The sequence below is a fragment of the Platalea leucorodia genome (genome assembly GCF_965183815.1).
Source record: "Platalea leucorodia genome assembly, chromosome: 1".
NCBI lineage: Eukaryota > Metazoa > Chordata > Aves > Pelecaniformes > Threskiornithidae > Platalea > Platalea leucorodia.
Window position 1 is genome coordinate 90,743,096 of NC_138823.1, and position 26,374 is coordinate 90,769,469.

Sequence of the window (26,374 nt, forward strand, 5' to 3'; positions counted from 1 at the left end):
TGGATGCACAAAGAAGTTGGGAAAAGATTCTGATTTTTGTTTTGGTCCAAGAATCAGCCTCAGGTGTTGTAAGGCTCCTCAGCATCACCTGTTGCTCAGCTTGTGTGAAGTCCTGAGATGGTTGCTCAGGCAAGCATTTGCAGGCAGGCCATGCATGCCTCATGCAGGGCGCTGCTGTGACAGGATCCAGGCAGCTGAGCACTGGCCCAGGGAGGAAGCACCTCATAGCTGTAGCAGGATAAGGATAAATGCTGAATAGTCTGGGAGGATGGAGAATGCAGATGGGTTACTTTCTCTGCATGAGTGTGGAGGCTGGGAAACTGGTAGGGGTGGGAGGATATGGGCAAAGCAGCGGGGTCCTAAGATGTGCAAATGAGAGATTCAGTCGTGTGTGCAGCAGGTCCCAGAGCTGCACTAGTTGTTGTTGTAGAGGTGGCTTGCAGGCCATGTGGGTGTCTGTCAAGTAATTCATTGCTGTTCTTTGGGAGTGGGAGGTTTAAAAACGTACATTCAGAGGCTGTAGATCTGGGGTCAAATAATGACATGCCAGTGACCTTCTGAAGAACTGCAAGCTTTCCACAATGGTATCTATGCCGAGCTATTCTCTCTCTAGATATTAAAAAAAAGAAAAGAAAAGCTGCCACATACATACCCACAAGCCATGATTTTACTTAATAAGAGCACTATTTGCAGTAGAAACTCGCTCTTAGCCACCCTTCTAAGTGCTGCCGTCATTTAGTGTAAATGGTTTCATAACAGCTTGGAACAAAAATGATTTCAAGTCAGAGATGTGTCATTCAGAGCAAATCCAGAGAGAAGTCAAGTGACTATCATATGTGAATCACTTTGAATTTAGCTGACTACAGGATATAATTACCTCCATTTATTGTGTTTATGAACATTTCTTTGTGTGAAAAGGTGTTTTTTCAGTTTTTAAAATACTTTTGGTGGACACAGATCGAGATAAATTCCAACAGAGTGAAAGAAATACAGTCTTGCACCCATATCTCCACAGCTAACGTCATTAATTGTATTAAGTAGCTCAGTACAATTGTTTTGTATTCGTACAGTTTGCATTTAAAGCAAATGCCAAAGACAAGATAAAGGGACATTATTAACACAGATAAATTACAGGGAACACGTTTCTCTGAGCAGTTTCAGCCATCACATTTTCAGCCTGTGTTTTGTCTAATTATTAAATAAGGAGCACGGTTTTATATTAGTGACTGAATAGCCTTCTCCAGCTAAGGCTTACCTTAGGAAAGAGAGGAAAAAGTAAGTCTCTCTTCTCACTGCCTCATTGCTTGGTAGCCCTTCTGCCTTCACGTCCTCAATGCCTAAAGGGTCTGTTTCCAGGTGGAGGAAAACTTTCAGTATTCCTTGCTTTTCACCAGCAATGTTATTTCAAAGGTTAGAGGAAGGGAGAAGATTTGCATAAAACAACCCTTAAAGAAATAATGTAGAAAAGTGACTCACTCCCTTCCTCCAGACTCTCTCAGTATATTCAAATTTGAGGAGAACTCGCAACGTGTTTTTCTGGCAGTGCAGCGCAACACTTTGAGGAGAGGGAAACGCGCAGTCTGCTGCAGGCAAACATTGAGACAATAAAGCATACGAGCATCTGGCTGTTTCATACAGTCAGTTTCAGGGAACTCTTTCTTTCATCATCCCTAGGGTCTCCAGCTATACCATTCAGGGGTTTCTCATAGCATGTGGAAGAAGTGGACAACACTTTCCCTTGGATACATGGTTGATGTTTGAAAATCAGAAATGTTTTTGTTTTTCAAAAGGCTGGTATGCTGACTTGGTTTGGGACTGCTCTGGAAGCTCTGCATCTACAAGATGAGCTTTTCTTCCTGGGAGTACAAAGATGAGCTGCCATGGGGTGTAGCCATCAAAGGTTTTTGTTCTCCTGACGGGAGGACTCTCAGGGTAGGACACCATGCCAGATGCACCAAAGCTGTCTGCAAGTGTCTAGAGCTGCACTGTTCAGAAGCTTTAAGTAAACCAACTGTTTCCAATGGACTTTGCCCTTGATCCAGTGCAGTAGTTGTTGGACTCCATGCTTATTTAATCACACAGACAGTCATTAACATTTTAAACATCTCTGTTAACCAGTGACAGCCAGGAAAGAAACCCTGACTTCCAGATTGCCTGTGGGTAGCAGAGAAGCAAGCATATTGGCAATTGCCATGTTTCTGGATACATTTCACTCGCTTTCCATCAGAAGAAACATGACCAGACATCTCTTTTGCCAAAATGTGTCCTTACACCTGCCTCTATCCAGAATATGTCTCACTTCACGCACAGAGATTACAAATGAACAAACGCTGTGAGGCCTGGTATTTCAGTAAATGAGGGTGAAGAGAAGCGCTGGCATGCTGTGGCGTCCACAGGCTCTGGTTTCCCGATTCCCGTTTCTATCAGCCAGCATGAAGGCTGTCATCCAGTTCCTGGGGTCCTCATTAATGCCTTCTGCGCTGGACAGCAGGAGGCAGTGAGGAAGTTAAACAGTAAATGCTGGCTTTTACTTTTTTGCTACAGAAGATGCAGTTTCTTAGACTGGCACCAGCCACTCAGAGACAAACTCAGACCAACACACATACCGTCAGCCTATTTTTCTCTCTTTTTTTAAAGTACCATCCAATCTCCCTTGAAAAGTCCTTCCTTAGCACGCTGTGTCCACCTAGATGTGTTCTGCAGGCAAGCCAGCAGTTGTCTGCAAGAAAACAAAACGGCAAAGTGCTGTTGCTGCCCTGAAGGTCTGGCTTCACAGATTCATAGTAGAGAGAGGGTGTAGGGTTAAGGAGAAGGGAGGAGAGGGGATATAGAGGACAAAAGCCTCTGCCCTACCTGCATGAAAAGATTTGGCTGGGATGGCTTTGTGCTGGCTCTCACAGGTTCAGCTGCCATATCACCCTTACCCATGCAAGCCCTCCTTTTTCAGTCAGATGTGGTCAGGGACAAGGCTGGGCAGGCGTCTGCTTCCTCCTGGCAGTTTTCCGGGTGCTCCCATGCTGTGCCGAGAGGACTAGTCATCATGAGACAAGGAAGGATGGACATTTGGACTGCGAGCCTGACTTCAAGCCCATGTGGTCAACCCCAGCTGAAGGATGCCCCTTCTCTAGCAGGGTCTGGTGCAGTGCTCCTGCTCCTTCTGAGTTGCCTCCGTTTCCTTGCCAAGCAGGGAAGAGTCTACGACAGTGCAATCCAAACTTTCACACTGAACTGAGTTCATGTCGAGCTTGTACTCAAGGTTTCTGCATTCAATAAGCTCTCAAGCAGTATGATTATTACTCGGGTCTTTTCTGATAAATTGCATTGATTCACAGGAATATGCTAATTAAATAATTTGCATTTTTTCCTGTTGATGGAGAAAGGGGGCTGAACCATAACTATCATAGCCCAGAAGGAGATGCCTCTCACATGCTGATTTCATTAAATAGCCGTCACAGGAGATGGAGGTGGGCCGCACAGAGTGCAGGGTACTATCCTGCCCATGAAAGTTTCTCCAAACTCCTGTAAGAAAACACAAAGGTTAGCCTCTTTCTTCTCACTCGCATCTCCGCTGCTATCCATTTTGTTAAGCTTTTGCATTTATGTTCATAATTAACAAGTGAATTGTGCCATTTAATTTGGCACATCGTATCTCTTTGTGGTGCGCACTCTTCAGTAATAAAGTGGCATTATATAATGGTTCTATTTTTCAAGCTTTGAGTCTAGATCAAATAACATATGATAACTTTGAAGACATTTTTATTGCTGTTCTTAAAACATATGAATATGATAGTAGTTTTCTTCACACACTGGAAACCAAACCCACTTATTTGCTTTGCTTTGGTTTAATTTGATAGGAAGTGTACGTATAATTATATCTCTCCCTTTTGTCTGTCATTTTTGCTGGAGCCCAAGCAGAGCATGCTCTTACACAAAGCAGGCAATGAAAAGAATGGCATCTCTTGAAAGACATTTTGCCTGTTGCTTAAAAGCAATGTCTGTTTCCAAACAGAAATATTTTAAGACAGACTGACTGCTCTGAATAGGTTGGAAACAGACTTTCATAACCCCAATTATAATGCCTTGATAACAACATTTGTGAGATTAGAAATTGAATTAGCTAGGTAGAGATGCATTTGAAAATAAGCAGAAAACATACAATTCATTCTGGAAGCGTGAACTCTAAAGCTGTTCAATTCATTAAAAACCTACTTGTTGCTGCATGATTTATTATATGTTGTGTAAATAAATCACATTGATATGAGAAGAGAGAGGGAGGGCTGTGTGTAACAAACATCTGCAGCCAACTCAGAGCTCTTGCATAGGAGTCTCTCACAGTTTCCTTTCTGTTGGTTGCATACAATGTAATATAATATGAAATATAGATGATTTGAAATCTCCTTGCTTCAAGAGACCAAGGACTGTAGGGTTTTCAGTTAGAAGAGTAAAGAGGGAAGAGCAGTATATACAACTTTGCAAAGGATGGCGGTAGGGTCTTGTGCAGACTGTACGTGGAACGTGGTGTTCAGGTTTTGTTCATCTCTAGCCCGTACGATGGGATTAGGAGAGTTTCATTTCCATTATCCATGCTGTGCTTAGCACTTTACAAATGGAAGTTTGTTTCTACCACCAAAGGACTTACATCTAGGTCAAGACTTTACTAGCCATTAAGTGAGCTTGTGTGAATTAGAGCTGCAGGTACAGCTAGGTTGTAACAAGACTGCGTTTGGAAATTTGTAAAAGGAACAGAATTACAAAGCAGCAGATGGGAACAGAATTTCTATCACCAGCATTTGACATTAGTCTCTGGTCCAAATTGGGACTGGGTCGAAGAAAGCACAACTGCACTGATGTCAGTCGTTTTGACTATGTGCCCAGCTGCTTTGCTCTGTTGGAAAAGCCTACAGCAACTAGAACAAGCTAGTGAATCTGACCCATTACTTTTAAGTGCTTTGCTGAACACTGTCACTTTGGGGTTTTGTTTGTTCTTTCTTTTTTTCTTTTTTCTTCTTTTTTTTAATGGTGAATAAATCCCATCTGGCTTGTCAGTTTTCATAGCGTCTTTTGGCTTTGTAGTATTTGGCATAGACATGAGTGAGTGTGAACATTAAAGAGCTTATTTCTTATCCAAACCTTTCTTTTCTTTTGGTTTTTAATGATAAATACTGCATCGCAGAGCTAGTAACATTTTGTGGCTCCATTCTGATCAACAGAACAACTGAATTTCTGAATGGGCTCTCCTTCAATTTGAGACAGTGTTTTCTCATTGGCAATATTAAGAATTGACCTGAAATAAATGAAAAGTTAGTTACATTAGATTATTATTCTCATCAGATTTACCTCTAGTGTCTAAGCATTGATTTTACTGCAAAGAGTAAGCTTCAATGCCTTCAGCTGATTAATGTCCTGTTCCCAATTTGCATGCATGGATAGTATCTACCCAAAGGTCAGAATAGAGGAGTGAGGTGAGCTACATTAATACCTCTTCCTCAGCCATGGGTTTGGCAACAAAGAGAAAGAGATGGAGAAAGAAAGCATGTGAAGATTCATGCCTGGGGAAGCGATCAAAAAGGTCATTTTCAGCTCCATGATCTGTATGTTTCTTTTAATCAGTTATGATAACAATCAAACATACATCACAGCAAAAATAAAGGCTTGTCTACTTCTGCTTATTCAGCATTTACCAAATTTAGCTCATCTCAAAAGATTGGTTTTTAATTTGTGATAGGGCTTTCTGGTGCTGTTATTTTCTGAGGCAGAGAAAGCACGCACACAGCAAGGGCAACCACAGAGAGTGATTGCCAGAAGGATATTGTGGGGTTACTAGGAATGAGAAAGGAAGATGGGCAAGAAGTGTAAAAACTGAGGTAAATTGACCTTAAGAGTCTGATATTTCCAGCCACTAATTAACAAAGGAGGTAATTGCATAGTTGAAACTTAATTTAGTATAATTACACAAGTCCATTTCTTGGAAATGATGGATGCAGAGAGGGCCACCAGTTTTTCAAATTAGTTTAAAAGAACAAACCATGGAGCAATTTCTATGGTAACTAGCTGCTTCTGGGAAAAAAAAAAAGGGGAAAAAATATCTAACAGGAAAACATTCCATGGATGCTGCTTTTCCAATTCCAGTGTAGGACAGTCATTTCCACAGTGCAATGGGTCCCTCTTGCTCTGCAAGGTTTTCCACGCTGCCCATCAGCTCATTTCTCAGTGATGCTACAGTTCTGCTTGGACACATCGGAGGAACGTGAAGGCGCATTGACCCAGCATCCTGCCCCTGCACCATTGCCTTAAACCACCTGAGAATAAGACACCATGTGCAAGCAGAAACCCATGTCCAAGTGGAAGCTTGTAGCTGAATGCAATCAATGATTGCCTTGTATTGCTTGATTTTAGGGAGTGTTTTAGGCAGTTTAAAACTTAGGTCTAAGTCCTGCAAGCACTTACATGTGGTGGGAATCACACCAATCAGATCACAGGGTCAAGTTCACTGCGGTTTTTAAAATGCCTGAGCAGCGTGTTTCCTCTCAGAGGATTTGTACATAAGAACTATGGCGAGAAGAGAGGCTTATACGGTATTTAAACTAATGGGAGGTCTGTCTAATGGCTGAGTATATTTCAGCTTGTGGGCAATAGGGTATTAATACAACTTGAGAGATCACTTACCTGTGTCCTACAAAAGAAAACTGGAAAGAAAATTGTGAAACTGCCATTTGTTTGTCCTCAAATGCCATACAGGATTCTCCCATCTTTCAAAACGCTGACCCAGTCTGTATGTTGCTGGAAGTGCTATGTGTTTTGTCTGTGTTTCACATTGGGACCAGTCCAAGGCTCCTGCCCTGTTGCCTCCTTGGAAAGCCAGGCTGGGCACGACTCAGAGGCAGCTGGGGACTGGGGTTCCCACTGCAGCAGCAGTGGCCATGGAGGGGCACGTGCATGTGTAGGAGGAGAGCGATCCTCCCAAAATGTCAGCTGCTGTCTCTGCACCACTCCTCGGGCAGTGGCTGGCATGACAGATCCAGCTTTTTGGGTACCTGACTCTACCTTGACGTCCCAGATGCAGCCCTTTGCCCTCTTCTCTCCCTTCCTTTTAGCAGGGGAAGCCTATTTTTAGCCTGCTCCCATCTCGTCATCATCCATTTGGCAGCAAAGCTGCATTTGCTTACATTTCCGAGGAGCTTCAAGCCAGCCCTGTCTGATATATGTGTATTTTGCATATATTTACAGTATCTTCTTACATTCCTTATGAGTAGTGACATCTCCACGTGTAATGTATCCAGGATCGATAAATGCCATTAAAATCTTTATGCACGTTGTATAGCTAAGAGATCAGGAGTGTTTAAATAAGTCTCAAGTTAAGTGAGCGTATCAAGTTGACAAGCATTCATTTTAAACTATGGTTGTGAAGACCAGATCTCAAAGATGGTTTAGTTACTAACCATCTCAAAGATGGTTTAGTTACAAAGATGGTTTAATTTAAAACACCTGTACTTTTATTCTCTGACTTGTTTTGACTTATTAAAATAGAAAACAAAAATTTATTGAAAACATAAGACATATTGCATTTTCTTGCTTTAGGCTGTTAAAAATTGACCCTTTTATGTTTGCTTAAAAATCTTGAGGGTGGTTTTGATCACTTTCTCTCAATTTTTTTTTTAATCAGCAAAATTCTTAAAATTATTCCCAGTTTATTTGATTTTATTTTCTATTTACCCTGAAACAAACTTCAGGTTTTGATAAATGTTGTTTTAATGCCCACTCAGATAGTGTGAGATTAAAAGTTAATTCTTAAGGAAATTTTTTAAATGGATGATTGTTACAATATGTTAATCTGAAATTTAATTTTGAAAAAAAAAAAAAAAACAACTTGCTTCCAGAACATTTCAGAACTGTGTGGGAGGAAAATGTGAAGGAGAACCCCAAATAATCACTTTCTGCATGAAAAGCAGATGATATCTCCATGAAAGCAGATGATATCCTTGAGAACCAAACCAAACACAGTAGGGCGGTTTCTAGCTTACCTCAGTCTATTTTCCATTTACCTGCTTCAAATGTATTTTACCTCTCCCTTCAGCACGTGATGTTGTTACATTTCAACCCAGAAACACTTTCATCTGCAGTACTGATATTCTTTCCACTGCAGCAACGAGCCAGCCTATGTACAGAAAAGGTCTCTACCACCATTCCTTCTGGACTTTGAAAATATTGTATATTGTCTGACATTTTCCCCACGTTTTCCCACCCCTCTGGATCCACCCAGTCTGCAAGGAATGACACACGGGGGTTTTTTGCAGTGAGTACTACTCCTTTTCCCCACAAGCAATCCTAGCATCGAAACTGGGACATGTTGGTGTTTGTTCCCAGCCCAGCTACATCCCAGGACGTGGAAGCACTCTCTTGCACTCCTCACAGATCTGCTCCTACTGCCTGTGAGCATCTAATGAAAGAAACTGGTAAGTGCTGCCCTGTCCAAGGAGTCCCACATGGTGTTGTACAAAAGTTAGCACCTGATCATTCCCAAATGAAAGGATAAGGAAAACACAGTGAAAATATTTTGAGATGTAGAGTTCACTAGAAATGCACATTAGCGAAGTCTTAAACATACGCCTCTGTCTCAGCATCACACATCTTCATCTCAACCCTTCCCCTCCAGTCTGACATTCGTATTACTTGTGTACAACCTCACATACCTCCAGTGCCCGTTGCAAGAAAAGAAGCTATTCCACTTTGTTAAAGACACAGTCCACAGTATGATTCATTAATTTATCATTATAGCAAATGCTTGAAGCCACATAGGCTTTATGGCTACCATAAAGTGTCCCACCCAGCAAAGAACGAGAGCACCTTGCAGTACCTACCTAATACTGAACTGATAATTGCACCATTGCACTGTTTTATGAGGCAGTAATCCAGTTCCTGAGCAGATAAACTACAAGGCTGAAGGCTGAGTAGTTTATCTTGATGAGGGAACTATATTATCGCCGAGTAAAACAGCATGATGGTACTATCGCCACTTTTCTGTGCTTGTGGTAGGGATTTTTTTTTTTATGGTGTGGTTTGTGGGGTTTTTTAAGTGTTTCAATGTGCCTTTACTCAACTACCAAAAATAAATTAAAGCCTCTATGGATTTGGGTTTAACCTCATTGTGTGTTTAGAATAGCTTGCAAGGAAAAGATACTTGTAGACAATACAAACATCTAATAGAAATGTGTTTGAATATTGTGTGTAGGTAGGCAACATTAAGGAATATGGCCTGCAAAGCAATGCACCGCTGAACTGAACTCCTTTTGCTTTGTTTTTGGTTTGCCTAATTGTGGGTTTATGCCAGGTTCTAATTTTAATACTAAAAAGTGAAACAGTACTAGCTAAGGCTTAGCATGGGATCAGCCAGTGCAGACATGCACTGTGACCAGAGAGGTTGCTCACCACTCTCTGCATGGTGTGGTGAGTACCTGGGGCTTGTACAACTCGGGGGGAACTGTGTGTCAACTGTGGGAGGCAATACTCACTGTGCTTATTTGGGGATGGGTATCTGTGATTTCTGCCACTGCTGAGGCCTGGGCAAAGCCCCCACAGGCTGCCTAGCTGCCTGTTGCATCACAGGGGTAAATTTCAGCTCACCCCTTCCACAGAACGGCACGTGTGTTTACGAGGGTGTTTGTGTGCATGCAGGAACGTATTCCTCTCACAGGCAATAACCTTGTGTGTTTTCTTTGTTTCAGCAGTTGTGTACCTAAGTGGTTCTTGATGACTTGGTCATCTTTCTTAAGCTGCTGTTTTTGTTATATGAAGCTTCTCATGCTGAGCTGTACAAAATCAATAAATAACAAGAGGATATTTCATCTCCTTTTCCTGCAAGCCTCTGTTCCTCTTGACGTACGCAGGGAATGTTGAAAGGCAAAATTATTTCCAAATCAAATGATAAAGAGTGCCCTTTGATAAGTTTTGCTTATATAGGAGATTCTGAAGAGAAAACAAAAATGTCTCTCTCTCTTCCTCATAACTTCTTTCCTCAGGCTTAATAGAAAAAGATAAAATGAGAACCATTACAATGGCATTTGCCACTTTGCAGGCAGAATATATTGCAGGTGAGTAGGCATTCACCTTCAGAGATAAAACTGAGTCAGAGAGAAAGAGTCCACATTGCCCTTAGAAGGAACGATCGTTCACAATGCACTGGGTGTTTTTTATGCCAGCCGTTTGTCAGTCAAGCAGCAGACATCTTTTTGCTGCACTCTGGCCCCACAGTTCAAACAAAAAGATGCCATAATAGAAGAGGCTGTCCAAACCATGAGAATTATTAAATGTGTCTCCTTTGCACCTAAACCTTTCTTTTCTCCACACAGGATAAATTACATGGTCCCTGTAATATTAAAAAAAAAAAAAAAAAAAAAAAAGTTGCTATTGTGTATTACTGAGGGAAAATAGGAAATCACAAGAAGAGGATGACCACTCTGCAATATGGTTTGCAAGGAGGTACAAGAGACCAAAATGTTAGATCCTCCTCTTGTTCTTCTGTGTCACCTGCAGAAACGCTGGGTGGCAGCCTGGGGAGGATAGCAGCTTCCATCAGTCCCCCACATCCCCTGACCTCCCAGAGAGCTGGACAGGGCTGGAGGTGGGTCTGTGTCTGCTTTATGGTCAGCTCTGGCAGCAGTGCAGGCATACGCTGCCCCTCATTCAGGCATCATTGCAAGGTCTGCAGTCAGACTGAGGTCCATATTCTTCTGTGGACCCAGACTCTCAGAAGTGCCTGTTACATCAGGATGCCCAGCTTGAGATCAGTTAGAAGGGCTGGCTCTCAGAAGGTGCTGAACACAGCTTTTCTTTTTCTCTTTTTCCCTGCCTTCCCTTGAACAGAGCCCTTTCAAGGCTCTGAAGTCAAGGACCTCCAATCGCTAATCCGTTTTTAAAGACTGTGGTTGGTCTATAGGTATTTCTGAAACACCATCCCTCTTATCTCTGGTTTCCAGCTAGAAATGTAATGCAGCACATAATTGCACAAGTGTCTCAGTCATGGTGCAAATTCAAATTAAATCGTGGGATATTTCACACTGTGCACATAACTCCCGATGTCTGTTTTACAGGCTGCACAGTTTAGCAGCATGCTTTTTAAGATGTAGCACTACAGTAGACATTAAATACAAGAAAAATAAATGTATGGTCTTTGCCATAGTATGAGATTTTTTTCCTTCCAGGGATGACACCAATGCATACCAAAACAATCTATTCAATTCTGTTTCATTCTTCCTGGCAATAATGTCTAAAAAAATAGTACAGGGAAGGCAACCCAAGAAGCCCTCGGCCCGCTAAGTTAGATTCGGGTTTCTAGAATAAATATTTACTCTCTTGGACTCAAGTAGGAGATGAGTATTCACCATTCCCTGAGCCCTCTCCCCTGCTGGCTGCCACAGCTTATATCCTCATTTTTTCTGTGAGTCACACTGAAAAGCACTTTCTTCACAGGTCCACTAGCATCTGCTGATTTAAGGCTGAAGACTGCCCCTCAGCCACTGAGCCTTTAAAGATGCAGTGCTCTGCAGTGTGTGCAGCATGAATACCGTGTTGCCTGTATTCTACCCACCTTGGGAACAACAATGACCCAAAACCAGACCATAACCACCCAGCTCCTGGCATCTAACCACATGGTCAGCTTTGCTCTACCAGCCTCTCACAACTATGGATCACACTACATTCACGGAGCCAAACAAGTAATGACAAGAAGCAAAAAACCCAGTGTTCATCCTCCATTATCTTTTGCTTTCCCTCTTCTCTAGTTTTCCACACATGAAGGAGGAGGATAAAAGAATTAATCTCCATTGCACCAGCTCACTCGACAAAACTGCTTTTGCTCAGAGGCAGAATTGTTCTTGATTCAGCCCAAACAGATTTGGGCAATGACAAGTTTGTGTTTCAGAGCACAGGAATGTTCAGGCATCATCACACTGGCTATTTGTTTAGGTTTATTTTTTCATATGACATAATCTTCTTCCAAATAATGCCTGCCATCATCCTGGAGGATGCTATTCCTACACGTGCTGTTCACAGTAGCACTTTCAGCACTGACATTTCAATGCTAAGGAAAGCTAAAGGCAGGGAGTTCATTGCAGAAGCTCCCTTCAGGCTTTTGGCAAGATGTAGTGAGATGCCAGTTGTTCCCAGTCATTTTCTGTGAATGAGAATATACTGGAGCACTCAACCAAGCAGAGTATATTCAACAGTATATCCTTATGGTACATACACCATATTTTGTCACAAGTGCGATGAAAGAGTTCAGTTGATAATGCAATCTCTTATGAGATTTTTTTCTAGTATCTTCTAAACAAGCAGTTATTCAAAATGTAAGAAACTTTTGAAGGCTGCCTGCTGCATGTGGTACTCTTGCCTTCTTTCCTCCACCTCCCCATTAACAAATAGTATAAGAAAAAAAATTGAAAGGTATTCAAACCTATGTTACCCATAATAAAGGGCAGGTGATAGGAAACCATTTTTTTTCTTTTCTAAATCTCCCAGCTATATTATTTCTTCTAGCATTTCATCTACTAGAGTCCTATTGTATGTTGTGATGGTAATGTATTACTATTTTCCAGGCACTTCTTATATGTCCTCCAAGTATTTGGAGGGATGATAAAAAATTGGGTTTAAGCACTTATGTTTTAACTACAGTAGCCTTGTCATACCTTAGCCCTATTTGCTTTTACCATGAGACATGCACCCGCCTCTTTAGATGCAGCTTTATTCCTGCTTTCCCTGACCAGAGCTGGGCACTCCATCACGGAAGGGTATGGTCTGCCCTGATGTCCCTAGAGAGCGAATGGCACTAAGCCTTCAACTCTTGCTTCCTCAGAAAGGGATGGAACGATCAGGAGAAGTTTGATAAAGGTGGGAAAAGTTGGATAACACTTCCCAGGTGTTACCCCCACGCGCTTACTACACAGAGATATCCTACTTGTTCCTGTTGCCACCAGTGTCAGCCCCATTCTGCTCTCTTCCTCACTTCCAGCAGGACCAGGTTGTTGTTGCTTCTGGGTGGGCTCAGAGCTGCTTGCAGCCCATCACTGAGCCACGGTACTCAGGAAAGGCAGCAATGGTCCATCTATACTGTAACTGAAGGTATGAGGGCCTCATATTCCAGCACAGCTGAGCAAGGTGTAGTCCAGCTGGCTCCAGCACAAGTAGAGTGAAACCAGGGCAATCAAGCCCTGTCTCAAGCTGCCCACTAGAATATATATCATGGTTTTCACTGTTGCTCTCAATAGCCAGTGCTTGGGTCTCTGCTGCCCTAGGTACATTGTCACTGGCACTCAAACCAAATAAACTGACAGTAATTTGGACATGACTGCCCATGCTGCAGTAGCATCTATAACTACTTACACAAAGGAAAGAGAGAGGCTGGTACTTGCACAGTCTAATTTTAGGCTCCCAGCTCAAGTAATAGAGATAATTTAGTCAGCCAGTTGAGGCTAATTCCCCTGGGTCCCCTATGTAGCCCATGGGGAGAAGTTCCTCTTGAAGGGTGCTTCTGAGCAGGAAGATCTCACAGCCATCAGTCTGGTGTTGCAGCAGATGCACAGCGTTCTCCTATGTCGAGGCAGTATGAGTACCACCCAGAGGTGATGGGCTTTGGAAGAGGAGGGTATCTCCTTTTCCAGCAGCAGGAACATCTTTGGAGGCCAGCTGGGCACTCTAAGGACTCTACTGGCACATCAGAAATGCAGAAGGTGATTATTGACCTCCAATGTCTTTACATAATAGGTAGAAGCACAAGTCCTTCCACTGCTCCCCTGTCTGTCACTACTGTTCCTGTCCTAAATAAGCCAGTTTGTTTTCGAACAGCTGGTTTTTTTAGCCATGATATCTTTTTTCTGTTCCACACAAAGATGGTGCAGGTCTGTAAACACAGTGCTCAGAGGACTGGCCTGGTTTTGTAATTTCTGCTTTGTTTTTTGTTTGTTTGGTTGTTTTTTTTCCTGGAAACGGCATCATTTGTTTTCTTCTGGTGGTGGTGTTTATTTTATCATGCTCTGATGGACGTTGAGATTGCAGCTTTTTACATATTAGTTAATCAAGATGTTTCAGAGGGGTCGTCTTGCCTGCCTTCTTTCTGCCAGCACCACATTTGTCTGGAGCTGCATTAAAGGATTTCCATTTCAGTGGCCCACCGGCATGCATGAAGTCTGAATCATGGGTGGGTGGTGATTTAAACTAGGTGAAAAAATAAAATAATACCTACAGCCTTTGTCCTGCTGCCTCTCCATTAATGAGCACAAAATTCATGCTCTGGGTTCTGTAAACCTCATTTAGGTGTGTCAGCAAGAGTCAGAACTATATTAAAGGCCTGAAACTGGAAAAAATAATTAAGAAGGCTCAATGCCAATTACTTTTCATCTTCAAACTGCTGCTTACAGTTCATTCCCAACAAATACTGAAAGGTCATCAGCATTTTTTGTTTTTCTTATGAACAGGTTATTTAGATTTCTTCTTGGTGTTCTTAGCACTCCGTGGTGTGGTACAGAAAAAGAGCCCAATATACTACAAGCCAAACAGCTCATCTCTCATACTAAAGGGAATTCAGACAAGGACAGTCCATTTTTTTTTTAATCACAGGCGGTATTCATAGCACTTCCTCTATTTTCTGTTTTCTTTCTTATTATCATGGATAATGCAATGGAAATGTAATAATTTTTAATCAGTTTAATTATATACTTTATTCTCATTCTTTATCTCTCCCACTTGCTAAAAAGGTGAGTTTCTGTTTCATTCTGCTTCCTTTGTTGGAGCCCTATAAAGCCATCAAATAACAATATGTGTCTTCCGAAGCTAATGTGCCTGCACAGACACAGGTGCCTGCCCTAGAAGCCTGTCTTGACTTTGGCATCCTCATTTGGGCTACTCTTGCCGTGAGGATTAGTGTCAGGCGTGTCTTGAACTGCAGTGAGTCAGTGTGTTCCTGTGTGCCCGCATGCCCTTGGAGTGATGCCACATCACAAATTCTGAAGCATCTCTCACACCGGTGATAGGTATGCCTTGTATCCATTGTATTCATCTCAGGGGTCTGGTGCTTCAAAGAAGATGCCAAGCTAATTCTCATAAATATTCCTCAGTTTACTAATGCTGAAAGGTGTACCTCTCATCTTTTGCTATTTCAAAGTACTGTTCTGAGGAAAAAGAGTTAGTCTTGCGTTTAAAAAAATCACATTGTTAAAAATAAAATGTTCTTACTTATGTTATCATGAAAACCTTAGATTGCTTAGATAATTATAAGAAACAATTTCAATTCATTTCTGTTTTTTCTGGTTTACTTATTTTTCTTTGCTTTATGCTGGCTAATCAAGATTGATGAATTTACTACATATGATTCTCTATCATTTCTAGCTCCAGGTTTTCATATACTGGCAGGGTTTGGATTTCAAGTGCTACAGGCAAGGATGAAGCATATTTGTTTATTCACTTTAATCACCACTGAAATAATAATAATAAAGACTGCACTGAGATATTTATACTCTATCAGTGTTGTGTTTAAGTTGTTACAAAAAAAAAAATACCGAGTACTTGGAAGGGGGAGGAGAGCTTTGTTCCCTCTCTTTCTTTAAACTATACTGCCTGGGCATTCCTCAGCCAAGGTTCAAGGATTCGCAGTACATGTCCAGTCTCAAAGAAAGTCCTTGCTTGCTTTTACATCCTTTTCTGGCTGCTGGTGTGCAGTGCCTCACGCTGCTTCCCTCTTTTTGTAACCTATTGCCATTCTGGTGACCTTTCCTGTTCTTCTCCAGCTTTCTCAGAAGTGAGCCACAGGCCAACAAAATGGGGGAGGATGAAAATGGAAACAGAACTGGCACTCACAGTTTCATCCAGCACATTTTTTCTGTTCATAGGAGAAATCTTTATAACCTTGTCCAAAATGTTGACATATTTTTAAACAAATGTTGACAGGGGTGGGCAAACTTCAGCAGGAGTGTTTACTCTAGAGCTCATTTCCCTACTCACTAAGACATCTACGGTTATGATGTATGCTAAGAAGGCATTTTCCAGGTTGCACTAAGAATTTAGACAGTCTGATAACTCAGCCATCATTCTCCCTGTTAAATCTGAGGGAAATGTGGGTTTGCTCCTAAGGCTGGTTTCTAATAACCCAATAGAGACTAGCTGTGGGCAAGGTCATTTAACAGCCGAATGGCCACCATTGCTTTGCGAGAGAGCAAAGTTATAATAGACAGGGTGGAGTGAGTCACAGCTATCAAAAGCATAAAGTAAAATAAGAGCTTTTAGACAGCTGTAGCACCAAGAGAGGAAAAACCATACATCTTGAACTGCTGTAGGACAGATCTACTGAACCTGTTAGTCATGGACAGAAGGTCCCCAACACACTGTGCCAGGTTATTTTCATTAAGACTGGAGAAATCTAATGAATGTAGAGGAAGCGGAGCTTGTTTGTCAGTGACACAGGTGCTCTCGTTTGGGAGTGGGGGGTTTCAAAAATATGGGGGTGGCATAAGCCAGAGGTAAAACTCTGGCTCTGCTCAAGATTTGAAGGATATGGGATTTTTGCCTTTGACTTCAATGAAGCCAGGATTTCATGCCAGAAAACTAGTGCATCTAATGTTGTAAAATATATCAGTCACATAGCCAAAGAATAGATTTAGCTGATGTAGAATTTGTCATATAGCAATGCTGTAGCATCTGTCACAGCGCCTGAAGATGAGAAAGTACTAGTAACAACAACAGAAATTGAATCTGTGTCCCTTTCATGACAAATGTCACCTGAGTTAGCTATATGTGTGATTTTGACTGAAAATCTGAAACTGGAAATGGATAATGGAGTTGTTTATTCTTTGGCACTTGGTGAAAAGTGCAGAGGTAACTGCTGTACTTTAAATCAACTGTTGATATTTTTTATATGATTAACAAGGATTTTAAGGTTCATGAGGAATAGCTGAGGCTGTTATCCCTGCACGGCACCATAAAAAAGATTTTATTTTTAATCCTGTGAAGGGCACTGTGAATTGCTTTGGTGGCTTTGACAAAATAACAGCTGTGGTGACGGACGGTTCTCTAGCTGCAGGGGGGGGGAGTCAACAGTTTTATTGGTTTACTTAAAAAGAAATATGGAGTGAACTTCCTACCTTTTCAATGAATGAGGTACCAAAAAGCCTCATGTGGGAAGGTACTAGCACTGGCAAATGTCATGGAAGTTGTTAAAGTGATTAACCTTGTTAGAGAAAGGAACAGAGCTTTCAACAGCTATCACTCTGTGTCTGACACAAAAATTGTTGAGAACAGAGTTTGGGGATTGGTTTCTTCAAGTTAAAGTGTTAGAGGAGATATTTTGAGAAATTAGAAATATTTTGTCCTCTGAGAATTAAATGTTAATTTTCATGATGAAGCCTTCTGGAGTCAGTAAACTACCATCAGACTTTATCAGCACAAATTGTGCAGTATTGTTCATTTGTGTGACTTGGCATTTGCTTATAAAGTAATTCTTACCTCAGGTTTCTTTTTAATAGAAATATTAAAGTTACTGGAAATACAATGGGCAGAAGTGATTGTCTTCTTTCCAGTTATCGGATATATTGCTGCTAGAACAACAGATGAAAAATGGATTATCCATAAATTGTTAATGTAATTTGGTTTTTTGCTGTAGCTGGGGTAAAATACTAGCCGCCACATTCTTTTTCATATATCCACATGAATTGGCGCATATGAGTCTGAGACAGGAATACTGCAGACCTTACACAGACAAAATTTTTACTGGATTCAGCAATTCTTGCAGTCAGTCCTGAAAGAGTAAAACACGGTGTGATACCCAACAACATATATGTTTCCACAGTCTGGCTTACACTATGAAGTTTGAGTAGGCAACCACTGTGGGATATAGAATCATAGAATCGTTAAGGTTGGAAAAGACTGGAGTTGCATGCTCCAGCCTGGAGATGGCTGAAATAAGGCATCGATTTTAGCTGTGGGGATGCAGTAACAGTACAGAGAGTTGCAAAATCAACCCCTTATCGTCCACCCCCCCAGAATTAGTTACATCCTGAAGGTAGAAGGAAAATGGCAGCAAACCTGTTTAATGGGAACTGCCTCTCAAATAGTCCCCCAAAATTAGAGGAGCTTGCTTCGAAGAAAACTTGTTCATTTTCAAGAAAACCAGTAGATGGATGAACTTCCTGTGAATTTTAAACTCAATGAAGTGAAGTAAAAAAGCAAAAATAGATTGATTTGTGTCCTTTTACCTCCTAGGTCCCCAGCAATAACTGTCAATGCAGGTGTAGATAACATAGTAAAGCAGAAAACTACTGACGTAATCTTGTCAGCGGAGTCCTTCTTACCATGTTGGAATTAAATGTTTCTGTATTTGTTGCATGTTTTTTTTTTTTCTGTTAACATTTTGAAATGCTAACCATCCTTTTAAATTATTAGTTATAATGGGCCTTTATGGGAAGAAATGAGGAAATGAAACCAAGCCAATATTCTTTCATGTTAATCCAATTTTATGTCAGTGGTCTTGATCTTTTGTCAGTTTAAGAGTCTTATTTTGGTTGCAGGGTATTGCAGTATTACAAAAAGATCATTTGGCTTTTCAGTATAGGTAATTTCTGTTCTAAAGGAATTCCCTCCACCTGGAGGAAATGTTGGTATAAATAAGACCAGACAAGTGATTGTGCCTTTCTTGAGAATTACTGGTGCTATAAATTTTAGTTAATCCCAGACCCAAAGAATCAGCATTCTAAAGCTCCAGGCCTTTAAACACATGAATAGCTCTACTGAAAGCAGTGGCACTTTGTCTGTGCTTAAAGCTAAGTACCTGCATAAGTCTTTACAAGATCAGAATCTAAGGCAGAAATATATTACCTTGGTAGCTGAAACACCTAATTTCGGATCTATAATGCCGGTATTGTTTGACCCTATTGTCACACTTGAGTTGTCCTACCTGTTCACTGTAAGACCCCCAAGAAGCACAACACAACTTTCATGTCTTGCCTCTTGATGTTATGGAAGAGGGTATGTATGTGTACTATGTTTAAGTCAACACTTGTTTTCTGCACAGGAAAGGGATACCATATTCATCTCCTTATCCCCAAGACAGGTAGACTTGTGTTTATCAATGCAAACCATACACTGAAGCATTATGGTTGCTCTCTTAATTCCAGAAAGCTGGTACTTTGCCACGCCTCTCTGCTAAAGGCAGCTGTTTATAATCACAATCAAACCATTCACCTGCTTCTATGCTGTATTATTCCTGATGAAGTAGATGCTAAGAAAGACTGACTGAGAGGTACTATAGACCTATTGTGAGTATCAAGGAGTAGTAACACTTTTGAGGAAAGCAGCAAAACCCAACAGTCTGGGATTCTTCACGTTTGTGGTGAGTGCATCAAGTGGATTTGGCTTTTGCTGTTTTTTTTCATAATCGACCATCACTTTCTTACATGCATATGTCTTCTGCTTGACAAGATAGTACTCTCGAGTTTTTTAAATGAGTAACATGTCCTGTCTTTTAACTAAAAGTATACATGGAAGACCTTGTGAGGGGGGAAAAGGGCAGGCAAAGAGGACTAAGACTACTGAAGTCTTCCTGTCTTGAAGAAGCGATGACAGAGTAGAAAGAACACTTTTCTCAGAATAGGATATATGTAATACTAAGTCTGCATGTGTTTCATGGAGGGATACTGCATTTCAGTGGCTGGTCTGGATATATGATGGAAGACCCCCCAATATGGTTGTTCGAAAGAGATCCTAGCATGTGCCTGATAAGTCTGGGATGCAATCTGTGCTAGTGGCTCATCTACCAAACCCTCTTGTGTTTCTATGTGAATGAGGGACAGGTAGAGACATGTTTGTTACCTGTGCCACATGGATACATTAGACTTGCTCCACATAAAATCCCCTGCAGTTCTTAGTAAAGTGCTGAGTGTAGAACAGTCTTGGTGTGCTACTACAGCCTGGCAGAGATAGCTGAAACTGATAACCTGTTCTGCTTGGTCTTTTGGGAGTATGAACAGGAGAAGAAGCTGGTTGTCTGTTAAGTGACATGTGGACACTCTTTTTTTTTTTTTTTTAATGACTCTGAATGTTTTATTCAATCAAATTGATATATTGATTGATTGATATAACCTAAATAATGTGGTGCTGTAATATTTCTGCAGTTGGTGGTGTTACCTCTCTTTAAGTTACCAGGGCATTCATTTCTACCTCAGCATGCTATGTTTATAAAGGCATTCATAGATCATCACCAAGACCTTGGTAGCAGCATCTGTGTTTTTCCAGTGAGTGTGTGACTGGCATCCAGAGCTGTCTAATCCTTTCAAAATCCTCCAATTTAGGAGCAAGCAGCAAAAGAAAAAAACAAAAAACAACAGTGGGAAGTCTGGGTGCAGACTGCTGGGTCTGAGGGTGAATGGATTTGATGGATGGACTGTTTGGTGGATGAGGAATTGGTTGGATGGTCACATCCAGAGAGTAGTGGTCAACAGCTCAATGTCCAGATGGAGATCACTGACGAGTGGTGTCTCTCAGGGGTCCATATTGGGACCAGTAGTGTTTAATATCTTCATCAATGACATAGACTGTGGGCTCAAGTGCACCCTCAGCAAGTTTGCAGGTGATACCAAGCTGAGTGGTGCAGTTGACACACCTGAGGGATGGGATGCCATCCAGAGGGACCTGGACAAGCTTGAGAAGCAGGCCCATGTGAATTTCATGAGGTTCAACAAGACCAAGTGCAAGGTCCTGCACCTGGGTATGGGCACGCCCCCCCCCCCCCCCCCCCCCATATCAATACAGGCTGGGGGATGAAGGGATTGAGAGCAGCCCTGAGGAGAAGGACTTGGAGGTACTGGTGGATGAAAAGCTGGACGTGAGCTAGCAATGTGCGCTCGCATCCCAGAAAGCCAAACATATCCTGGACCACATCAAAAGTAGTGTGGCCAGCAGGTCAAGGGAGGTGATTCTGCCCCTCTACTCTGCTCTGGTGAGACCCCACCTGGAGTACTGTGTCCAGCTCTGGGGTCCTCAGTACAAGAAGGACATGGACCTGTTGGAGCGGGTCCAGAGAAGGGCCATAAAAATGATCAGAGGGATGGAACACCTCTCCTATGAGGAAAGGCTGAAAGAGCTGGGGTTGTTCAGCCTGGAGAAGAGGAGGTTCCAGGGACACCTTATTGTGGCCTTTCAGTACTTAAAAGGGTTTATAAGAAAGATGGGGATGGGCTTTTTAGTAGGGCCAGTAGCGATAAGACAAGAGGTAATGGTTTTAAACCAAAAGAGGGTAGATCTAGACTAGATAGAAGGAAGAAATTTTTTACAATGAGGGTAGTGAAACATTGGAACGGGTAGTAGATGCCCAGTCCGTGGAAACATTCAAGGTCAGGCTGGATGGGGCTCTGAGCAACCTGATCTAGTTGTAGATGTCCCTGCCAATTGCAGGGAGGATGGACTAGTTGACCTTTAAAGGTCCCTTCCAGTCTAAGCTATTCTATGATTCTATGACTTGGAGGAGGAAAACCTTTCTGCAAAGATGAACACAGTCATTGTAGGACTGAGAAGGGAGCCAGGGTAGCAGGCAGGGGGCTTTTGGGTAGCAGGGTTTCTTGGAAGCAGTGGCTTGGGGTAGTGGGTCCTGAGGACAAGCTGTAATGGGCAGTTTGAGAACTAGCTGTGACTTCAGTTGATGCTTTGACCTGACCAGACTCAGGAGGCTGTGGCACAGCCATGCTGATTGCAGCCTCTGAGCATAAAAATTCCAAAATAGCTAGTGACTTTAGCTACTTCAAAACACCTAGCTTGAGTCTCATAAGTGGACTGAATCTTCCAAAAGTCCTGAGCATTCAGCCTCTGAAAACTGGGATTCAATTTTTAGTGTTTCACTTCAGCTCTTCAGTTTGTGAGGTGGGGTTTTTTTTCCCTTTTTTCAAAAAAAGGGAAAGCTTTTGAAACCTTAGCCTTTAATCTTAGTAACTTCTGAACCATATTCTATGTGAAGAGGGGAGATAAATTATTATGGACTCATTTGAGGATTTACAGCACTTTAACTGCTTGCTGGCTGACCCACAACATTTGCCTTGAAATACAGGGGTTGGTGCAGAGCTTTCTCATGGAGCAGGTGTCACGTTCCTGTCTGGAGTGAGCAAAGAGTGTGTGCGTGTTGGGATATTCTTTGTCTGTGCATTAGAATATCTGGATTTATGCCTGATGATGCCTTCAATCCTTTTGCATGTCCCTTTTGTGCAAACACTTGAATTGTTTGATTTACTAGTAATGCTGTACATAAGTGAATTTTAGAACTGGAAGTGCTTGTTTAGGGTCGCTTAAATCAGTATATAACAAAATAATTTGTGGTCTTGCCTGTTACTCGTTACATGTCCCTCTTCCTTAATTTTTATCCTGGCCTTCTTTTGCTTCCCTCCATCCAGTGCATCCTTGTGCTCATTCAGACTAAGAGCTCTGTTCAAGTACTGTATTTTATTATTTCTCTCTTCTCTGGGAAAAAAAATCAATGATGGGGAAAAGTACAGCAGCAGGGAACTGACCTGGCTGTACTTCAGTGATGCCCATGATAAGAATCTGTTGAACTGTGTTTCAATCTGGCTTAAGAACATAAGTATAGCTGCAAAAATGATAGATTTGTTTAATTATAATGTGTCCCACTAGACTCAATCTTATCCAGTGTGCTTAGGCAGGATGAAAGCACCTTATGAAGAATGCATACTACAATATCCAAGTGCATAAATCTTGATATTAATCACTTCCATAATACAGTGGAAACACATACATGCAAATATTTGGTTAGAATTTTAAATTGTTACAGTAAAAATGGCTGCTGTGAGCAGAATTCCTAAAAACCTAAAGCCTGTAAAACAGGGATGATGGACACAGAGAAGCACGTGTGCTAGAATAGCTGTTAGTGTATGGGTTGTGTTAATCATTTGGGCTGTATAAATCCATCTGTAGTCACTGTCCTGCAACTCAGATGGATGTGGAACTGCTTAACTGCTGCACTTATCTCTGCAAATTTCTACATAAGCAACCAAGACCCTGCTGCTAAAGCAGGCAGTAAGTTTGTGGGAGGATCAGGTTCAGCCCTTTGCTTGGAGTCAGGAGAGGATGTCAAGCTGGTTGTTTTGCCTCTATTGCTTTGCTGTAAAAATCCACCTGCAGAGTGAGGAACCTTTCTGAGGCCTTTGTGGTCCCTTCTGTGGTAGGTTCCTCCCTGTTGGAAGCCTGATCCAAAGGAAATGTCATCTTCTTCCTCCTCCCTCCTCAGCAAATCAATATTTTTCTAATGATGGAAGAATTCACGTGGCGTCAAGCACCTCTTTGGTGCTGAATCAAAAGCAGCAGCATTAAAATAGACACTTAAGGTAAACTCTAACATGGTTTGTCTTAACTGGGATGGATAAGACACAGATTTGAATGACCTGAATCTCCTTCTGCCTTCATTTATCCAGAAACATAGAGACATAGAGGTTGTCTTAATACATAAGGCATTGAAAGATGTAAATTCATGTTATTTTTGGAGTGCCGTACTTTCAGAGGCTATAGGGGAAGACACAAGGGATTTCCTGTGCAGGTTTAGGACTTGCAAACATCTGTTCTACATGATTCTCACAGCTACAATTGTGCTCAAAGAATATGGTACAATGCTGTGTTTCCATGTCTCCAAACAGAGCTGCCAAATCTCTGGAAGTCCTAAATGTGATAGCTATGCAGGCAGTCACCCATTCGATGGCTGGTCCATGCAGTCACAGGGAAGTTGCTGCCTTCAGAAATTGTGTGGCCTTTGCAATGGAAACCTCCATGTTACACTCTGTGGAGGACATTTTGCTACGCTTTGTGAAAAGGAGCCACGTATATTTTCACTGGATTGTTGGTAGGCAAAGCTAAACCCCGAAGCTGCAACCTGGCATAATTCTTTCAGCTGACAGATAGGAATGCTGCACTGTCAAGTTTATAGTTGTAAATGACACTTCAGTGTTGAGGCAGGCAAAATTTATATTTCACATCAACAATTTTCTACTGTTTCCTTGTGAATGATACCAACGTGATCTTCTGAAGATGGAAAAAGTGTTAACAGTTACCACAATGAATTGGGGTTTGTCTGCTTTCTGCGCACTCTGCATTGCATCCCTGTGTTTCACTTTGGGAGGCAGGCTTCTCCCCGCCCCCCCCCCCCCCCCCCCCCCCCCCGAACAAAACCTAGGTTGGGTCAGTTCAAATTATTGGGATTCTGGTTCTGTGGATTCTATTCACATTCTGCATTAAGAACAAAACAAAAAAGAAAAAATCAGTCTTCACACAAAGGCAGCTGTTGCTGGATGCTGTCTTTGCTTCCCCCACTTTCTAGCTGTGTGAAAGGAATTAATGAGGCACACATCACAAGCTTAAGTTTTTAGTTGCTCAAGGGTTTTTTTTCTTTTGCTTAACTCAACTAAATAAGGACTGTTAATTCTCTGCTAATTTCTTAATATTAAAATTGCACTTAAAAGCATTTTCTCATTAATCTGCAGCAAACCATAAAATGTAATATTTTCGCCATGACTATGGTGAAAAAGGCCAAGAAACTTGTCAGCTTTGTCTCAGGCATATACAGTGTTGTAATAATGGATGTATCCTCCTAAAATACTTCTGTTTTCTAGTTAGTTTGCATGCATGAATTATACCGATTTTGGTTATCAGTAAATTACTATTTTTTTTTTAATGGGAGCGACACACACCGAAGCTGAGGCCCTCTGTATCCTGTGACCTAAAAGTCATTCTGCCAGAGATGCTTAACTGTTTTCTAACTGCCTCATTTTTAAGTGTGAATGACCTTTATAAAAGGTGCTGAAATGACAGTGCTGAAGAATGGAGCCCTATTAATCTTTCCAGGCGACTTTAGCATAGGCAAGAGATAGCAAAGGTACAGCAAGCTCACGTAGCACTGCGATGGCAGAATGTGCAAATGTATCACTGGCAGAATGTGCAAAAGGCAAATATCACGCTGGGCAGGAGGTTTGACTGCGGGTTTATCCAAAACTGGTGTCTTGTGTGAAGTCAAAATACATATAGCATTTTCCAGATCAGCAGCAAACAGACCTAAGTGGGGGTGAAAGGTTTTGAGTACTGTTCCCAATATACTGATGCGTCTAGTGCTTAAATCTTTTCTCTTTTTGATCTCCTGAAATGCTCTTAATTCTCTGGTTCCAAGATAAGAAAGTGAGATCCATCCACAGATGCCACATCAGTTTTAGTTTTTGGCAGGTGGAGAATTGCATCTCCCTTTCAGGTCTTTCTGGCTTGGACACCGCCAATGTGGTAGAAACATTGTTGTTCTGAAGGGGCTGTGCTAGCTTGTATTTCCAGTTTGAGATCTATGTCTCTCAGGGATAAAATGCATGGTGTAGGCATCATCAAGCCTAGGCTTTGAAGTATTCAGTGGGAAACTGAAAGTGCTAAAAGAAATTGTCCTTTATCATGAAGATCTCTCATCACTGGAAAACACAAATGTCAGCAAAGAAGTTCAGAGTGCTGGGTACATTGTTCTCTCATCCTGTCTCTTCCCGCTATTTAAATGTTTGTTGCACAGAAGTGCACTAAAAGTCTGGTGCTTCATGCTATTTTTTTTCTACCCCTTGAGTCATCTCACTAGACTTAGATGGGCTGTAAGAAACTGCCTGTTTACTAGCTGAACAATGGAGGCTTAGAAGGATGGAGACCAGCCTTGACAGGCAAACGTTTGTATTTGATATCTGACATAAAGAAATCATCCAAAAAGGGTGGAGAAAATAAGTGCCGAGATAAAACATAACTAAAAAAAAGTTCTAGCAGCATAGGTTTATAAAGGACATGTTGACTGAACTGGAAATTTGAGAAAAAATTTTTTTCTTCCTCCCTCTAGTTCTTGCATCTTTGTGACCTGGGGAAGTAACAAAATCATTTGGTGCTAATGATTTTAGTTTAAAACCTCTAGCTGAAGAAGTTGCATGGATTTAGAGTAACTGTAGGGCTCACTAGGGGAAGTGGACTGTGCCTGCTGCCATTGACTTGCACACAGGCAGGTTTAGCCAGCGCTAACATTACGTAGGACCTGGCGTGTCTTTGAAGCGCTCTCTTCCAAGAGTCCCTCAGTGCTGGCAATTTATACATGGATATACACTTATTTTTATACAGAGATTTATTTAGATCAGCTTCTACACAACATTGAGAAAATCATGTAGTCTTTTCTACCTATGTGTCCCCTCCCATTTTAAAATGAGAATTATAATACCACTGCAATGTTATTTATCTAGTGCTTTTGGCACTCCTCAAAAGGAATTTTGATATGTAGAGTACACTTTGGCTGCTTCCAGCTATTTTTCTGCTGAGTACCAGCATTGCTCTATACCTCTGTCTCATG